Source organism: Hemicordylus capensis, chromosome 3 (assembly GCF_027244095.1).
Source record: "Hemicordylus capensis ecotype Gifberg chromosome 3, rHemCap1.1.pri, whole genome shotgun sequence".
Taxonomy (NCBI): Eukaryota; Metazoa; Chordata; class Lepidosauria; order Squamata; family Cordylidae; genus Hemicordylus; species Hemicordylus capensis.
The window spans coordinates 284,849,061-284,868,153 of NC_069659.1; the positions used below are offsets into that span (position 1 = coordinate 284,849,061).

Consider the following 19,093-nt stretch of genomic DNA (forward strand, 5'->3'; position numbering starts at 1 on the left):
TGTGTTCCCCTGATGGAGTCAATCCATCCTAAAATACAAGAAAAGTTCTGAATGGGGTGATTAACGCAGCAAAGGAAGCCTTGTGCTGATATTTATCTGGCTTTGTCAGTCCCAGTGTGGGGAGTGCAATAAGTGGTCCTGTACCATTTATACAGTGCATAACAAAGAGCCCTTTCTCATGATCTGTGAGAAGGGCTGAGTAGGCAGGTGGGGAGGAAGGTTTCATTACCTTATCTGCCTTGAAGATGATCCAGGGAGGGCGCTGGGTACGTACATTGCACACCCAGATGATCCTCCTCTACCCCTGGCAGCGTGGAGGGCTGGGGGCTGGAATGTGCGGGTCCACCCCACTCTGGAACTCCCACTATGCACCACACAAGTGCACAGTGCGTTGTGGGTATCCCCCAGGGCCGGCCAGGAGCCCTGCAGTCTGCCAGCCCCAGCGACAAGCAACCGAGGCTGGTGGATGATTGGAAGAATGGGGCTAAGGGAACACTTGCTGCCTTAACCCTGTTTAAGCTGTGGGCTCCGCATGGTGGTGCCAGCAGCTGCTTGCCTCCTGCGGCTTCTCACGAGCAGCCCAGAGCAGGTTTGGCTGCTTTAGCCCACCCTTGGCTGCTCGTGGGAACAGCCTCATAATGTGTGTAGCAAAACAGTGAAAGTGGATTTTCTTTCAGGAACCAAGGAGGGAAGTGAGAGGGGAGTCAGTGCAGGCATTCTGTGTGTGTAGTGTAGATATGCCTCAGAGCTAAAGCTGGGAGATAATATATCAAGAGATGGGAATGAGAAAGAGATCCTTGAAATATGGGAGCTGCACATGGAAGATGCTGGGGATGGGGAAATGAGGCTCCAACACTTGTGGATGGAAAAGATATGGATGGCGGAGGTGGGTATATGAAAGACCCAGCCAATTCACAAGTACACCTAGGCTTCTGTTCATTTGCCTTGCCTCATTCGCGATAGGTTTGGAGGAAAGCAGCACTTCATCCCAATGGGCATGTGAACACCCGTTGGAGGCCTGGGCATGAAGGGAAACGGGCGGTGGGATTTCCCTGTTTGCTGCCCGGGAGGAGGAACGGCGGGGCCCTTTTCAGCTGGCCACCACTCAGTAAGGAGGGCCTCTGGAGGCGGTGAGGTCTGGCTGAAAATGGCCGCCTGCCGTAGTAAAATGCTCAGGGTGGGTGGAGGGAGAGGGAGGGCAAGAGAGAATGGGGCAGAATGGAGGGGGAGGGGCAGAAGAGAGGGGGCAAGAGAGAGTGGGGCAGGAGGGGAGGGCAAGAGAGAATGGGGCAGGAGGGGGAAGGATGGTGAGAGGGGGGTGGGAGGAAGAGGGAGGGCGCGCGAGAGAGTTAGGTGGGAGGGAGGGAGGGAGGGAGGGAGGGAGGGAGGGCAAGAGAGAGTGGGGCAGGAGGGAGTGGGGAACAGCCAGCCCCAAAGAGTGCACAGATTCTCTGTGCGGGTTGGCTAGTAGTTTAGTAATGCATGATCTTCTGCACAACCCCCACCACATGTTAAGGTCATTTGAGGAGGTCTGTCTTCAGTTGCCACCAATATGTCTGGTGGTGACTCAGAGGTGGGCCTTCTCTGTAGCCGCTCCTGTCTGTGGAATGCAATCCTGGCAGAAATCCATAATCTGAGTTCATTATTGGCCTTCAGGAGAGCCCTTAAAACCTATCTGTTTGGCCTGGCCTCACCATGTTTTAAAACTGTAAATGTTTGGTCTGGTTTTCCAGGGTTTTAAAAAACGGTTTTAATTGTTAATGGTTTTATGTTGTTTTTATAGTTTCTGATTTTAACTGTTAATTGATTTTAGTTGTTTTTATTTTAATGTAAACCTCCCTGAGCCACTTTTGGAAGGGCAGTGTAGAAATCAAATCAATCATTCAATCAATAATAATGATGACCATATGGAAGCAGCAGAGGCATTGCTTCCATATGGAAGCAATATGGAATGATTATATTATTCCATATTGGTGAAATACCAGTTGCTGGGAGTAACAGCAGGAGAGGACCATTGCCTTCAGTGGGCTACCCTGAGATATCTGGCCTACCACAGTTGGAAGCAGATTGTTGGTCTAGATTGATGGCGTCTTGTCTAACCCAATGCTCAGATCCAATGTTCCTAATGTCAGGTGATGTACAATAACCTTAATATCTATCACTGTTCTGGAACAAGAAGCCACACTTAACTCACCCCACTCTCACTGGCAGTTGCTGGTCAGGAGGATGCTGGGCAGGAAATGAAAGTGTCCTGAATTAAAAACCTTTCTTACATGGTCATTCAGTCCACTGAATTTCCTTTTTCATATGTTATATTCAACACATGTACCATCTGTGTACCAAGTATGTACATACAGTTCTGCACACATGTACAGTTATTCACACATTTTGTTGAACACACACACATCAGTACACTTCCTATCTGTACCCTGTATTTGAGAGGGCCTGTGCCCAGGTTCACTTTTAAAATCAATACATGTAGTCATTCACACAAAAACATGTGCATGTGCATGATGGATGGATGGAACGTGTACATGTACTGTACACCTGAATACAGGTATGTACAACATTATGTCTGAGGTGGGCTCCTGTCTCCCTTTCTAGTTGCATTATTGTCTATTTCTGCTGTCTGTTCTTCAGCAAGGAGACTGACCTCCAGCACGCGTGCACATGAGTGTTCAGTTTGGGAGCGAAGGGGCCTTGCTGTCAGGGCCTTCATGTGTGAGCTTTATGTGAGTTTTATGCTGAGAACAGCAGTGGGACTCTGATCCCACCACATCTGCGTGCAGCCCTGGCCTCCTCTGTAAATTGCAGATGTAGCCACAATAGCAGAACTGTATGGCAAATGTACTCCTTGTTTTTCCAACCTCAGAAGTAGTTCCTGATGTGATCTGTGTGTTTCAAATAGTGTCTGCATGTTAGAAATGCCCCAGCTGTCTGTAGCACTTACAGTTAATGCCAGGTTGCCTGCTCTAGCCAGACATACTGTACTACAAAGCCGAGCATGTTCTATCCCTCCTGAAGCCTTTGTGGCCGCTTCTTGAGGGAGAGAGAGCAGTTCATGGAAAAGGGCTATAATAGAGAAAACATGGATTGCAACTGGATACCCCAGGGAACTCTGGGAGGTGGGAGGGAAAGCAGCACACCAGGTGCTCATTTGTTTGGTCTGGAGCCTTTCAATTCCCACTTCCCTTAATTTAGCTTCTGAGTGAAGGACAATGCAGCATTACTGGAAAGAGAGTTAATTCGTTAGGCCAACTTTATGCATGGTAAGGTATGAAGAAAAAGATATCGTGCAAAATACACAAACTTGCAGGTTTCCAACTTCTTACTCAAGGGACAGGTGTGTGTGTGTGTGTGTGTGTGTGACTGTGTATAGTGGGGGTACAGTGGGAAGAGAACTGTACTTAAAATTGTAAGACCTGTAAGTTCCATACACTAGTTCAGGGATTCCCAACAGTAAGTCCCCAGATATTAAGGCTGTTCTCACAAGCAGCCTAACCCAGGCTAGGGATGTGCAGAACCGGTCCGGCGGTCTGCAGTCCAATGGTTCGGTCTCGGGGTTCGTGATTGAACTGAACCCCCCCTTGGTTCCATCCAGACCGGAACCGAACCTCTGGTCCGGCAGGTCCATAAATGAAAAGTAACTACCTGTAGCCCCTTTGGGGGGGCTTGCTGTAGCTGCGGGGGGGGGGTGTCCACGAGGGTTCCCTCTCCCCCCGCCGGTCTCCCTCATCTGCCGTGGCCAGGTAAATGTAGTCTTTTTGGCCCTTTCGGGCCTCCGTAAAGGTGAGCGGTGGCAATTTTGGCCGCCGCCGCACATGCTCAAATGCCCTCTGCAAGGCCGCAGGCCATGCCAGGCCTTGCAGAGGGCATTTGCGCATGTGTGGCGGTGGCCAAAATGGCTACCGCTCACCTTTACAGCGGTGATGAGGGAGGCCGGTGGGGGAGAGGGAACCCTCGCGGACCCCCCCCCCCCGCAGCTACAGCAAGCCCTCTGAAGGGGCTACAGGTAGTTTTCATTAAAACAATTTTTAAAAAAAGTTTGCGGACCTGCCAGACTGGACCGGGGGGGTGTTTGATGGGGGCTGGACCAAAATGGCGTGTTGGAACTGTGCAGTAGTTGAAGAGCGAAGTTGTTAGCCCTCAGCAAGGTCTTAGGAAGAACACCCAGAGACGTGAGTAAAATCACAGCCAAGTTGTATTAAGTTGAAGGACATTCACAAAATGCAGAGTTCAAAGCTGGTCCAGAAGTCAGATACACGTAAGGCAGGAATACAGATCGCAGCAGTAGGTACACAGTGTGATGTGAGTCACAAGGTGGACCAAGGACTCTTACATAGGGTCAACATGTGCATCTGGACAAATAAGTGGTGGTCCTTTGCAGCACCCATTCCTTATTTCCCTGGCACAACCTCTGGTATATTCTGTGCCAGTGCTCCATCAGGGTGCCTCTGCTAGGAAGTGAAAACAACAAAGAATATTGTGACACCCGAAAGACTAGCACATTTCTTCTGGCATGTGTTTTTGTAGATTAAGACCCACTTAATCAGGTGTGTGTGTTATCCTCAGTTAGCAGGTATTTATTAGGCCTGCTCATGTCAGACCAACATGACCTCTGTCAGGAGTTGTCAGAGGGAATTTTGCCATGGCAGCCAGGAGCCTCTGACAGTTGAAAGTGTCAGGAGACGCCCTGCTCTTGTTGCGGAATTCCATTGAAGATCCAGCATGTCTGTTGCATCTCCTCTTGATTATTCCCCCTCCTCCTTCTCATTTGACTGGATGAGGTCAGGGGACTTGGCTTGATCTGCATTTATGTAGTGTCCTGTCCCACAGTCAAGAACCCATGAGGTGAGGTGGGCAGGGCATTTGGGGTTGCAGTACTCTGGAGAGCTCCAAGTGAGCAACATGCTCCAGCAAAGGCCAGAAGCTGGAATGAGATCTTAAATACCTTGAAGCTTACTCCTCCAGTCTCTGCCTCCTTGCCTGGAGAGCAGAGAGATTTAAAGGGACAGTCCTCTGACCTAAAGTCTAGCACTTCTCCTTTACTCTGTCAGGTCCCTCCTGGCTCATTGGTTGCAGGCTTGGGAGGTCCCTCCCATCAGATCCCTCTTGGCTCATTGCAGGTTGCAGGCTTGGGAGAGTACGAGGTATTTGTTGTGGAAGATGCCAGTTCATTGCAGGGGTCAGGCTCAGGTTCAGTGAGTGCCTGTCCCATGGTCGGTTCCAGGCTGTCTGGATCTGTGGTCTCCCAGCTGGCAGGCTCAAGCTCTAGCCCAGTGTCAGGGCTTAGAACTGGGACTGGGTTTGGGGCTGGCTCTCCTAACCTGACTGTTTCTCGCTCGTCAGCATTGGACTCTGCACTACTCTTCAGGGCAGGGGTCATGACAGGAAGGGGCAGCACTTTGCCTACCACCTCCAGCACCAGTGGGGCTTGGGTCAGGCTAGAACTGACCCCATCAAGAAGGGATCGACATGATGGAGAAGTGGCTCCACCCACTATGGGCACGTGTGAATTGGCCCTTAATTTATTCGATTGTCAGAATTTAGATTTGTTAGTGAAGAATTCTAATTCCTCACATACAACACCCCACCATCAAGCCTCCTATAGGAGATCTTTGTAAAAGCAAACTGGCTGGGCTTACGTGGCAAAAAGAAGAGATGGCCAGTTTGTGCCACCAGTGGCTGAGGGGCGCAGGGGGGAATCTCCTCACGATTAACCACAATGAATGCATTCCCTGAGAGGCTCATCTAGCATCTACTTGATTGCTTTTCAGTGTCAGGAGAAAATTCTTATTTCCCCAGACCTTTGAAATTCGGATGAAATGAAAATAAAATAAAGTAAAATATACAGTAAATAAAGTAAAACATTCTGATGAAATCCTTTGACCCTGCCACAGAGGTGCACCCAGGTAGTTTTGGAGCCTGCACCTAAAAGCCTTTGGAGCTGCCCCCGCCCCCCACTCCCGGCTGCAAGTTCAGCATCATCCCCCTAAACACACACACACACATAGTATTTTTAACACATGAGTTCTTCAGAAAGCAACTGAACTCACAATAATGTAAGAATATAAAACAGGTATACTTATACAAATCTGCATTAGCAGAAACAGTTCAACACGCAGCCGAACATATACCCACCCTACTTATTTCTTTCCCCCTTTCCCTGCTCTGTCTATAAAGCAGAGGTCACGCTCGCCTGCCAGGCACAGGCCACAGTCACACTTGGCCTCCCAGCACAGTGCAGACAGGCAGCACACCACCCGGGACAGACTAAAAAGGATTTGGGGACTCCCAGGGGGTGTGGAAGCCATGGACTTCTGCCAGGAAGTCCAGGGGTAAGAACACCTCTGCCCTGCCGTTTTATTTTCTGTCCAATTGTCTTGTCAATTGATCATCATCAACATCATCATCATCTGGCTAGTTTCATACTAATTTAACGATTGTAGCTTCTCTCCAAAGAATGCCGCAATTGTCATCTGGTGAAGATACTGGGTGAGAATCCTGTTAGAGATGCCTAGCCTCCTCACAGGGCTACAGGGTTCTGTGAGCTCACCTTAGAAGTGGTTCGTTCCCAGGGTTGGCTGCAGAGGCATCACAGGCTCGTTTTCACAATCATGAACAGGGTAAGTGGTGAAGCCTCCTACTCAAGTTCGGGAGCTGTGCACTCTCCCATTTTCTGCTCATGTACGAGTTAAAAACAAGGCCAGAGGCCACCAGCAGTGATCGTGTGTGCTGAGCAGCAGCTGAGTCGGAGGGTTCCCTCCTACCTGGCAGCTGTACTCAGGACTTCAACCAAGTAGGAGAAAGACAGAGCCCTCCAACCCAGCTGCTGCTAAGCACGTGACCACTGCCGGCACCTTTTACCTTGTTTTCAACTCACCCACAAGCAGAAAATAGGAACGTGTGTGCACAGCTCCCGAACTTGGGTAGGAGGCTTCTCCTACCCTCCTCATGATCATGAGAACAAGCCTAGTGACTACCGAACGATTAAAAGCCTGTAGTGTAGATACATCCACAGAGGCTCACTATAGTCTCTGCTATTGCTATGCTAACATCTCTAGCTTTTGCCAAAGATAAGAATCCAGCCAGAGCCACTGCTCTCAGCTCACTCTGCAATTCATGTTCCCTGCTGCCTGCACTTATTGCAGAAACCATAACTAAGCAAGAGGCCTTTGGCTTGCCTTTCTCCGAGTGCTCCTTTCCCGACTTCCTGTTAAAAACGCCCCTCTCAGCAAATTCTTTCAGAAACCATTCTGCCTGCTGCTGCCAGCCACACTCGCGTTTCCCAGGCTTCCTCTCAGAGGAGCAAGAAAAACTTCTAACACTCGGTGGCTTCTCAGGATTGGCCAGGCCTGATCCTTAGCCATTCCACCTCACTCCTCCCTTTTCTCATTGGGAAAGCTGCTTTCTGTGCACCTTTTCCATTCCAGGCCAATGCCTGATTCTCTCCAGGCCAGTGAGTTTTCATCAGCATTTCCCCCATCAGTGCTGGTGATGGGGATTTGCAGTCACAATACCCTATACTTAAAAGGCAATCAAGTAGCACTGGCAACAGATCCTACTGCAGGCTTCCTCAGGTATGCTGGAAGGGCCTCCACACCATGGAAACCCTGTTTTGTTTTCCAAATCTTTGGGTGCCTGGGATTAGCAGACTCAGCAGTAGGGGAACAGTAGCCAGCAACTTCCCAGCCAAGCTACATTTAGCTGAGAAAGAAGTAGCCATGTGAGTCTGTTACAGGAAAGACCAAGTCCCACTGGGATGCTTGCTCCCTGAGCAGTGTGTTTAAGACTGCAGCCGGCCAGGAAGACTGTATAATGACCTATTAATACTGCTATGAATGTTCATTGACTGACATTCTCTGCAGCACGAAAAGCTAAATGTGTGGAGCTGAGTGTATGGGAGAAGCATAATGGCAGACATTCTCCTGAACCATCCATCCATCCATCCATCCAAGAGGGATGCATAATTGCTACTTCTGTGTCAGCCATGCACACACCTTCCAAAGGTGGAGGCTGCTCTGTGCCTTGGAAGCTCTGCATCCTCACTGCTGTGCTGCCACCCCAGAGCAACCTCTGCCTTCAGAAGGTGCATGCACGGTCTGTTGGCTGATGTGGAATCAGCGAGCATGTGTCACCAGGGACAGCACTGGAACCAGAAACACCCCAAGCTGCAAACTTTGTCTTTCAGGGGGAGTGTGCCCCAACCAAGACTAGGTTTATCTCACCATTCAGATAATCAGTTTTACTGACCCAGAGCACTTCCATCCTATCTGGCTTAAGTTTCAGCTTATGTGCCCCCATCCAGCCCAGCACAGCCTCCAAACATTGGTTAAGAACATCCAACACCTCCCCGGTATCTGCTGGTTTAAATGATAGGTAGAGCTGGGTGTCATCCGCATAATTGATGACACTGCAGTCCACACTCATAGATGACTTCTCCCAGTGGTGTCTTGTAGATGTTACTAAAGGATCCAACAAGAACCCACCACCATATAACAGCCTAAAAACTTAAATTTTAAAAATACACATGGAGCATAAAAACTATCTAATTTATAATAATGCCACTGAAGAAGGCCCATTATAGGCCGAAACACGTTTGGCTATGGTAAACAAGGAAGGACATTCCCTATAAATGACCTACAATTGTTGGCAACGCCCCATAAGATACAGAATTCACATGTTCATCTGATTTAAGGACAACTGGCTATGGCGGATTAACATAATAGCAAATGTAGCATTTGCTATGGGCCCCGCGTTTTCGAGGGCCCCACATGCCCGGCTTCCAACTGGGAATTAGAGTTAAGACTTTACCTGTTTTATTTGGTCCATGTTAGTTAAAATATACCTTTTCTGCTAAATGTGCCTTTTAAGAGAAGGCCCAGCACAGCATTTGTCCAGTGGCTATTGCTGGTGCCTACCACATTTTTCTTTTTAGAGTGTGAGCCCTTTAGAACCAGAGAATCATCTATCCGCTCTTTATTTTTCTATGTAAACCATTTGAGAATTTCGATTGAAAAATGGTATATAAATGTTCACTGTTGTTGTAGTAAGTGTGAGTTTGTGGCTTGGTCTCCCATACTCCAAAATATAGCAAATGAAAAAATTGAATTACTTTACTATGCAAGTAAATAATTTATGTTTTAATATTTATGTGCATTTTTTAAAATTTAGGGCTCCTTATAACATATGCTAAAGGCCCCGCACTAGCTTAATCTGGCCCTGACAACTGGATCCTCCTTCTATTCATATTGGACTTCCAGATACCTAGAAGGTTGACCTATGGAGGACTGACTTGCAAGTAGTATATTTATTTTGGGATTCTCAGCAGCAAGGCTGATTGTTAATTCTCACGTCACAAATTTGTTGCTCTACATTTGTTTCCGATTACATGTTTTTACATATTTATATACATTGTCCACATTAATGTGCTAGAAAAGAGTGTTTATTAAATATTTATCATTATATTACCTTTTTACTTCATGGTATTTGGAGGTATTGTATACTTCTACCATTTTTAAAGCTCCATGCATATTTTTAAAATTTTAGGCTGTTATATGGTGGTGGGTTCTTGTTGGGTCCTTTCGCAAGTTGGGTTGAACCCACCCAGGTCCTCTTCAGTGTTTCAGTCTTGTAGATGTTAAACAGTATGAGGGACAAAATGGCTCCCCGTGGAACCCTATAGGCCAGAGGCCAAGGGGTGGAGCAGGTGTCCCCTAGCACCATCTTCTGAATATGACCCTTCATGTAGGACTGGAGCCACAGTATAACTGTGCCTTCAAGTCCCAGCCCAGAGAAGCGGCCCAAAAGGATACCACGATCAATGATATCGAAAGCCACCAAGAGGTCCAGGAGAATCAATCAAGGCACACTCCCTCTGTCTCTCTCCTGGAGTAGGTCATCTATCAGAGCAACCAAGGTAGTTTCTGTCCCATATCTGGGCTGGAAGCCAAATTGGAAAGGATCTAAGTAATCATTTTTATCCAGGACCCCCTGGAGCTGAGAAGCCACCATGCACTCCAACCATTTGCTCAGAAAGGGGAGGTTATAGACTGCCAAAAATTGTTTAGATCAGCTGGGTATAGCAATAGCAATAGCACTTACATTTATATACTGCTCTATAGCCAGAGCTCTCTAAGTGGTTTACAATGATTTAGCATATTGCCCCCAACATTCTGGGTACTCATTTTACCGACCTCGGAAGGATGGAAGGCTGAGTCAACCTTGAGCCCCTGGTCAGGATCGAACTTGTAACCTTCTGGTTACAGGGCGGCAGTTTTACCACTGCGCCACCAGGGGCTCATCGTGAATCTTTTAAAGGAGAGACCTAATAACTGTCTCCTTCAGCTGAGGAGTGGGGGGCATCACCCCTTGGTTCAGGGAGACATTTACCACCCCTGCCACCCACAGACCCAGTCCCTCCCCGGCCGCCTTTAGCAAGCAAGAAGGGCAAAAATCCCACTCTTTTCTTCTGGAAGATCCTACCAAAACACTGAACGAATAACAAACTCTCCATACATTTTCACAAGAGGTAGAAATATATTCAGCAGTGCATCCCTTTGACTTATGACTGCTGACATGATACTTGTGCATATGCTCTTACCACTTTATCATGTTTCTTCCCAGACCCCAGAGCCACCCAGTCTTTCCATATGAATTGCTTGAAGCATTAAAACTAACAATGGAGGAAAAAGTCTGAGTTTGATTTTCTTGGCTCAAAGCCCTGGGATTTCTCTCTGTTTGCATAGGAAGGGGTTCCAAATCAGGTGCTGGCAGGAGGCAGACTTGTTGGCTCATTTCCTCGGCTCGTTGGGAGTGTGCCAAGAAAACCTATAGAGCCATTCCTGCTTTTAGAGCCATGAGCGAAGGTTGGCGAGATGGCATCGCCTGGAGATTTATGAATTGGCCAGCAATGCTGTAAAACATGACCGTTCACTGACTTGTTCTAAGAACGATAGACTGGAGACAAGCTTGTTTAGCAGCCTGGCCTCACAGCAGAGAAGAACTGCAACCAAGGCAAATCCCCTTTCTCCATCGCAAGGCACAACAAAAAACCCTGCTGCCACCCAGTGCAGGAAAGTCTAATGTGCTGAGATCTCATTTGGAGAAGGAAGGATACCTCTATCCACATTGAACAGACTCTTTATGCTCTCCTGATCTGCCAGAGCATGTCACAGCTCAGTGTCTGCAAGCCAATACAGCAGACAGTATATAATGCACAGCCTAAGTGGCTTTTTATTTAGACACATCGCCCAGATGATGGGCAAGGGGAAAATCACCTCAAAGAGCCTGGAGGGGCTGGCATTCACATTTCTTGCTTTTACTCCCCTCCTAATGCAGAACATGCCAAATATATAGACATAGGAAGCAGCCTTACTGAGTCAGGCCTTTGGTCCATCAAAGTCAGTACTGTCTGCACTGTCCAGCAGGGGCTTTCCAGGGTGGGGATCTTTCCCTGCCCTGTCTGAAGATCCCCAAACTGACCCTGAGACTTTCTGCAGGCATGTAAGGTTTTCTACCACTGAGCTACAGTGCCTCCCCAGAGTGTGGCGTGGTAGGGTACTGTAGTCCTTTCACTTCCAAAATAGATAATAAGCATTTGAGTGATGGGTCACATCTAAAGAACCCTTTGGCAAATTAAGTATTGGAAACTGATAAACAGTTTTGCTGGCTGGCTGTAGTATCTTGTGATCCTCTGGTCTTAAGCATATTCGCTTGGGGAAAGGACTAATTGAAAGGAAATGCTGGGTACACAAAATCATCCCAGCTGGCTACATCTGCAGCAGAGGTGAGACAGCAAGACCTACTCCATCTGCTTGGCTGGGAGCAGCTAACATTTCCTAGAACTGCCTCCATCAATATTCATTCCACCTGAGTGATGGAGACATACAGTCCACCTGGCGGCATCAGAAGGCAAGTTGATACAGCAAGGCCCTTCGGTTGGCTTGGGTGGGATCAACCGTAATTTGACTGCTCTTCTTCTAGAACTGTGTCTCCCTCAGTGGTCATCCCACCAGCTCATTGTACCAACTGCATAACGTTAGATACCAGTTCTCTACCAAGAACTGGTATCTGAATTTGCTTATTTTAACCTCCCCCTTCCTCCCCTCCTTTTGTACCATGTTATTTTAGATTGGATGTCATTTTAAAACTGCAAACCACAAATGTAGCAAGTAAGTAAATACTTGAATCCAAGGCTAATTTTTTTCCAAGTATTTGATATTAGAAATCAGAAGGTTGTCTTAAATTCAGAGTCCTGTTCAAGTAAATGTAGGTATAACCTGTATTTAAACTCTACTTTTAAAGGGAATCAGCTGCGGTGGCACAGCGGGGAGGGAGCTTGCCTAGGGAGCAAGAGGCTGTTAGTTTGAATCCCCACTGGTGTGCTTCCCAGACTGTGCCTAGTAAATATATATTTGTAGTCACCTATATCGGGCAGCAGCAATATAGAAGGTACTGGAGGCGGATGCTCACTTCAGTGACAGCGGCAAAGGCATCATCTTATACTGCACAATGAAAGGCAATAGTAAAACACTCCTGTATTGGTAAACCGTTATAGGTAAATGAAAGGCAATGGTAAACCACTCCTGTACCAAGAAAACCACATGGCTCTGTGGTCACCAGGAGTTGACACTGACTCAAGGGCACAATCTTTCCTTTCCTTTCCTTTTTTAAAGGGGAAATTCTTAAATTCAGAGTCATCTTTGATTTGGGTAAAAATGGGTACATATATTTATGCATGTAGGGTTCCATGCAACCCTAAGTGATGTTTAAGGAAGAGAGATGGTCTTGTAGCAAGCATGACTTGTCCCCTTAGCTAAGCAGGATTCATCCTGGTTGCATATGAAAGGGAGACTAGAAGTGTGAGCACTGTAAGATATTCCCCTCAGGGGAAGAGCACAAGGTTCCAAGTTCCTTCCCTGGCATCTCCAAGATAGGACTGAGAGAGATTCCTGCCTGCAACCTTGGAGAAGCTGCTGCCAGTCTGTGTAGACAATACTGAGCTAGATGGACCTATGGTCTGACTCAGTATATGGCAGTTTCCTATGTTCCTGAAGGGTTCTTATCTAATGTGCTGATGACCTCTTTGTATGCAGTATTCAAATACAAGAGCAGCTTCCATCCAAACCAAATGTTGCTAGAGTACAAACAATGTACATATATGAATTCCAGAGCGGGACGGGATCTTGGAGGTCTTCCAGCCCAAATCTGTGCTCAATGCAGGAAACTGCTGCAGCATCCCCGGCAGATGGTTGTTCAACTACTGTTTGAAAACCTCTCGAGAGGGAGAACTCACCGCTGCATGAGTGATGCCAGGCTGTGTGGAGCTCTAGATGCAGAGGTGCTCTTTGTACCCTCAGCCTCTCATTTAAATCAGCCCCCCCCCCAAATGCCTGCCTGCCAGTCGTCTCAATCTGCCCGCCTCTCCAGTCTTGTCCATATTGCCCCTGTCAGACTGGTCCTCCCTCCAAGGCATTGATGATGACCCGTGGCAGAAAAACAAAGATTTGCTGGCAGAGAGAAAACTTTGAGCTCATTTGTGTATGTGAGCCAAAAGAGAAAATGCTTTGAGAGTTGAAAGGAATAGCACAAGGGACAGTGACTCCTCCTGCAAGGGACAGAAGAGAACGATATTTTAATTGTACTCTTTCTGCGTAGATTTAATTGCAGGGCTAAGCAGTGGCATGGAGAACTTTGCAACAGGAGACATGGAGCCTATTCTCATGAGCAGCCCAACCCAGGCTAGGCTGCTCCTGTGCAAAGCTGGGATCTGTACGGATCCTGGCGCTGCCCAACTGCCTAACCCTCCTTTGAACCCTGGCCTTCAGCCAGGGTCAAAGGTGTAAGCACACCCTTAACCCCAGCACCAGGGTTGTGTGGCCCAAGCATGTACAGAGTCGGGCACCTAGAGTGCTGGGGGATTCCTTTATTGCACCACCCTTGTCTCACAGAGTTCACGGTGGGATATCCGGAGGCTGGGATGCACTCCCAGCAGCATTCTGTTGCTCATCTGTAACCCACCCCCAGTGAATAGCCTCATTGTGTTTTCTCCTTGCTTATCTTCTTCTTTGTTGTCTCACAGCAACTGTTTGCTTACTCATCAAAGAGTTTTCTTGCATCTGGATTATCTATGTAACAACCTGAAAAGCTATTTCCCCTTCCCTTTTGCTGGAAAGCTCTCCATCCCATTTTGATTTTTCTCATGTTTCAGGCCTTTTTCTGGCTTGGTTTCTGGACCCTCCGATAACTGACATCATGATGAAAGTTTCCTGTTTGAGTTTCAGGGGTCTCATCTTGGATATAAATTAGAAAAACCTGCCCCTTCCCTTCCTGTTCTTCACAATGGGTTGTCTGTAATGCAGGATCCTTTGGGGCTGAAGACTGCTTTGAGCTATGTCCACTGGTATAAATGTAGGGGCTAGTTTGGGTGGGTGGATTTCAAGCTTAGGGCTGCTGAGAGCATTCCAATAGGATCAATGGCTGACATGATGAGGAAAGGACAACTCAAAGTTGTCCTACTGAAATTAAAAGGACAAGTAAGGCAATGACTGACTCATCCTTTTAATTTCAATGGGACTACTTTGAGTAATTTTTCTGCTAACTTGGCCCCTGCTAACTTGGCAAAGAGGCACCATTTAATGTGGTGATTCACTTTATTTAGCAGGGGGAGAGTAACTGGCCCTATCCCAGCACCCTAACCCAGCACAGTATCTCCAGTGAACATAAGAACAGCCCTGCTGGATCAGGCCCAAGGCCCATCTAGTCCAGCATCCTGTTTCACACAGTGGCCCACCAGTGACTGTTGCTGGTGTATATCTTGTGTTTATTTTTAGATTGTGAGCCCTTTGGGGACAGGGATCCATCTTATTTATTTATTATTTCTCTGTGTAAACCGTCCTGAACCATTTTTGGAAGGGTGGTATAGAAATTGAATAAATAAATAAGAATAAATCAATTTTCCTCACCATGTCAGCCATTATGATTCTGCTTTTCCCAAAATCAGAGTGGCTTACAAAACCAAAACCAAAACAAACCATAACAATGCAGAAACAAAAGCAGTACACAAAACACAGTAAAAATAGTGGCTGACATACAAAGCAAGGATGCACCAGTGCAGCGAGAGGGCAGCCTATCTGAACTTGCCAACTAACTGCACTTGTGCAGTGGGGAACCAGCAATTTTTGACATCCTCCCCTTCCCCAGGAAGCCAGGGCTGCACAACCTCCAGGGACATATTTCTGCAATCTGCATGGCACAAAGGTCTTCCAAGGGAGGGGGTGGAAGGCATTAAAAATATCTGCTTCTCCACTGCAGCAGTGCAGTTAATTGGGAAGTTCTATAGGCTGCTCTCTCTGCACGGATGCACCTGTATGCCAACCAAGAGCCTTAAAACCTGAACACATCAGTCTTTGACAAAAGCCCCACACTGCCTCTCCTGGTTTCATATCCTCGGTACCTCTCTTGGTAAACTTTAGTATTCCCAACCAAGGACCATTGTGAAAGGAGTGGGTAGAATGGCAGGTGACACAACTGCACAGAAGGGAAGATGGAATTTGAACTACTGTGACTGTTACTAATGGAGGCAGTAATGTGGAAGGTGGTAATGCTGACCTTGTGTGCAGAATCTCAGACTGCTAATGTCACCAGAACCTGCAGGATGGTGTTACTTTGGACCAGCATTTGAATCTGTGGCTTGGTAGGGAGCTTAGACAACCGCCTCTTAGAATTGTAAACAGATGGTGCTATAGAAGCACCACAAGTAACAACAACAATAATTCAACAACAACCATAATAATTCAGAATATCTGATCACTCTTTTGGACTCATAACTTGGCCTTCATGTAGCTCAGTGGTGTTCAGACTAGGTGCTGCGGAAACTTATCAGAGGAAGCTCAAGGAGAAGATTGCTAATGGCAGCCAAATGGTCTGATGTTTGCCCACTGTTTGCCCACCTTTACTGGCCATCCCCTATCCTTAGTGGCAGCAGCGGAGTGCTGGGCACATTCTAGGGACCAGATTCACTTTCAGATCTCACTGTACAACAGCTAGACCCAATGGGCCAGGTTGGCATCCTAGGTAAATCTAGACTGAACTCTAGCATGTGCTCCCCAAATCTTCTTCTGTGAGCTTTTCCCTCAGTGCCAGTGACCCTGGCCCCTTCATATGCTTCTGGTTGATGGTTGCTCCGCTGGTTATACCTGTAATGCCATCCATACACATGCAGAAGATAGCTAATTTGCAGGGACCAGAGCAGTCACATCTTCCCTCTGCAGGAAAAGCGATGAGCCCTTGTAGGCACTTGAACTATCACTTCAGTTGTATGAGAGCTTTGAATCACTAATGTCTCAAACTGATAATAAACACAGGGAATGCCTGCCACCACAAAGAATGAACTGGCTCTGATATGATGTGTTATCAACACTCTGAGCTCTCTTCAGGCTTAGGCAGGAATAGAGTTTCCTATCAGCCACACTGATAAACAGGAGGCAGGAGGCCTCTGGATTGACCATATACACCATGAATCTGGTATTTTACCTGGAAGTTTTTTACACCCAGCTTGTAGTTCACATATCCTCTGGAATGGAGGTGTGCATTGGCAAATTTACCCTGAAGTCCCTGTGGGCTATCAAGGAGCACTTTACACACAATTCGGGTTTTTCATCGTGCATTAGAGTGTAGCCCGATTTATATCCAGAGTATAAAAACCAACCAACCACTTTTTGCGTCGGTTTTTTGGGGGCAACTTAGAATTCATAGTAAAGCTTCACAAAAAACCCATGGTAAAGCCTGCTGTCTGGGAAAGCTCATGGTAGCTATTCCAGATGTGCTTCTTGTAGCACCACCCTGTTGCTGCTTTTCCACTACAAGCAGAATTGCATAACTACTTCCACACAGCACAAAACATCCCATGTTTTGGAAACATAGTAGACTGAGCCTCCTCTTTTGACCCCTCCTGCTTCTAGTCTGGTCTGTTGTATCTGGGCATGTGCTTCTCAAAAAGGTTGGAATGGTAGTCACATGTGAGGTCACTGTACAGCTGTACCATGATTCTTTAAAAAGTCAAAAATTTCTCTTTTAATAAATGTGATTATTTAAGCACCAGGAAGATAGTACAGGTTGAGAATAGATGGATGAGGACATTGCGTGAACCCTCCATAGAGTGCATGAACATGGTGTGGCAATCCTGAACTGCATCTGGATGCTGTTGCTATTCTCAGGCTCCTTATCTGGTGGCTTTTCTCATCATTGCTACTAGCCCATCAAGGCCAGTTCCACACTAACTAGTCCAGAAGAAGTTGCTTTATTTCACTCACTTGTTACAGGGAAGTCAGATGATGGCATTGCTGACCTGTTTCCCTCTAGAGTTTTTTGTGTGTTCCCAATCCATATTTTTCCAGACCTCATTTGAGGTGATTTTTCACCAGTTTAAATGGAACTGCAATCCACCAGGTGTGGATTGGGAGAGCTCTATTGCCGTACAGCTGGAACAGAGGAGTGGTTGATGATATGGTTGGTGACCTTACCATGCTACCTTACCTGCTCAGTGCTCACCTGCTTCTGCAATATTTACTGTCCACACTTGCTTTCACATGAAATTGACTGAGGGAGGATCAATGTTTATCCCATCCCATCCCATCCCATCCCATCCCATCCCATTCTTCTTAACACCCTCCCACCAAAATGTTTGGTATGCATATGCGCCTGGCATGCACTCATTCATGTAGACTGAATCAGAAGGGAGAAGAGTGGCCTTTCGAAGACTCCCTTTCCTGAATTCTCTGTTTCCTTCTCTGTGTGGCACCAGCAGCAATGGGAGCAGCTGGAAAAAGTTGTAGACAGGTAGAATTACCCCAGCCATAACCATTGCTGCTCCTGGTGAGGGCAGGGACAGGAGAAGAAATGGTGAGGATCTTCAAAAGGGCATGGGTGTTGGAAGGGTTTCACAACTGGTGTCACCATCTTGCCATTTGCTTGTCTGCCCTGCAGCCTGCCCATATTTTTTTCTCCCCTCAGGGCAAATAGCTTTGGGAGGGATTTTCATGGAGAAATAGCACAGGGGAAAGAGTTAAGTACTCTCCCACCACACTGCAGTACTGATCCAGATCAGGGATCCCTGCAGCTAAGATTTAAGAGAAAAATGTGAAGCAACAAAAATCTCAAGGTCATTGCAGCTGGAGATGGTGGAAATTGTAGCCCAAAAACACCTGAGGACCCAAGTTTGAGAACCCCTGCAAGAACACTCTCCTTGTCTTGTCTAGTTTGACTTGAAAATCTAGTTCTAATAAAGTAACTTCTTTCCTCCCAACTCTTCTAATCTTGACACCAAACTGAAGGGGGCACACTAGGTGTTTCTGGGTGCTCTCTGTTATGGTATATCTTGTTCAGGAAAATCAGGCAAATGTGTCCCCTCTGCTGCCCCATCAAACCTGCCAGACATGTTGAGTTCCAGTTCATACTTCCAATCAAAGTGTTTTTCCTATCCAGAAGCTGGTTCCCAAGGAGGTGAGGCAGTGAGTGTCTGATTACGACTGTGGTTTCTCAATGGAGCACAGAGCCAGGAATGGAGAGGGAAGCTGCTGTTGGGCTTCACTTGGGGCTGTTCAGCATGAAAACAAGTTTAGTGGCTGATTAGGCAGGCTTTGGTAGTGTGTGTAGAGGTGGGGCTGGGGGGAGTTGAGGGGGCTGGGACAGGGGATCGCATTTCATTGTGACATCACTGGTCCTCATTCCAAGCAGAGATGCAGACAAACTAGTCCACTGGAAAAGGCAAAAATCATCCAGCGTAACTCAGCTGGAGGAGGTATTCAGAACAATGCTGGAAGCAACTCAGTCACCAGAATCTTGAAGCAGCCACAGACTTTGCCTCTGAGATGAGGTAGGTATTTCCACCACTGCATCACAGCATGGGGAACAGAGTTGCTAGTTATAATGAAGCTGCAGCGTCTGCTGTATATAGAATGCTAAGGAGCTATTGAGCCCTCAAAGGAAGGGACATTCATTAGGATTTTTTTAAAAAAGAGAATTAAGATAATTCAAGTCAAGTTTTTAATTTTAAAATAAGGGAAGTTTCCCTTCATGTGGGGAGGATAAA

General features: G+C 47.0%; 1 protein-coding gene across 3 annotated transcripts in view; it reads left to right on the plus strand.

Moving 5' to 3' along the window:
• The window catches only part of SFXN3 (sideroflexin 3), a 104,752-nt gene that overhangs the window by 80,834 nt on the left and 4,825 nt on the right, over positions 1-19,093 (plus strand). For all 3 annotated transcript variants that reach the window (XR_008318879.1, XR_008318881.1, XR_008318880.1), the window contains one exon: positions 18,739-18,877. The gene's annotated coding sequence lies outside the window, so the exon portion shown is untranslated. The remainder of the gene's footprint in view (positions 1-18,738; positions 18,878-19,093) is intronic.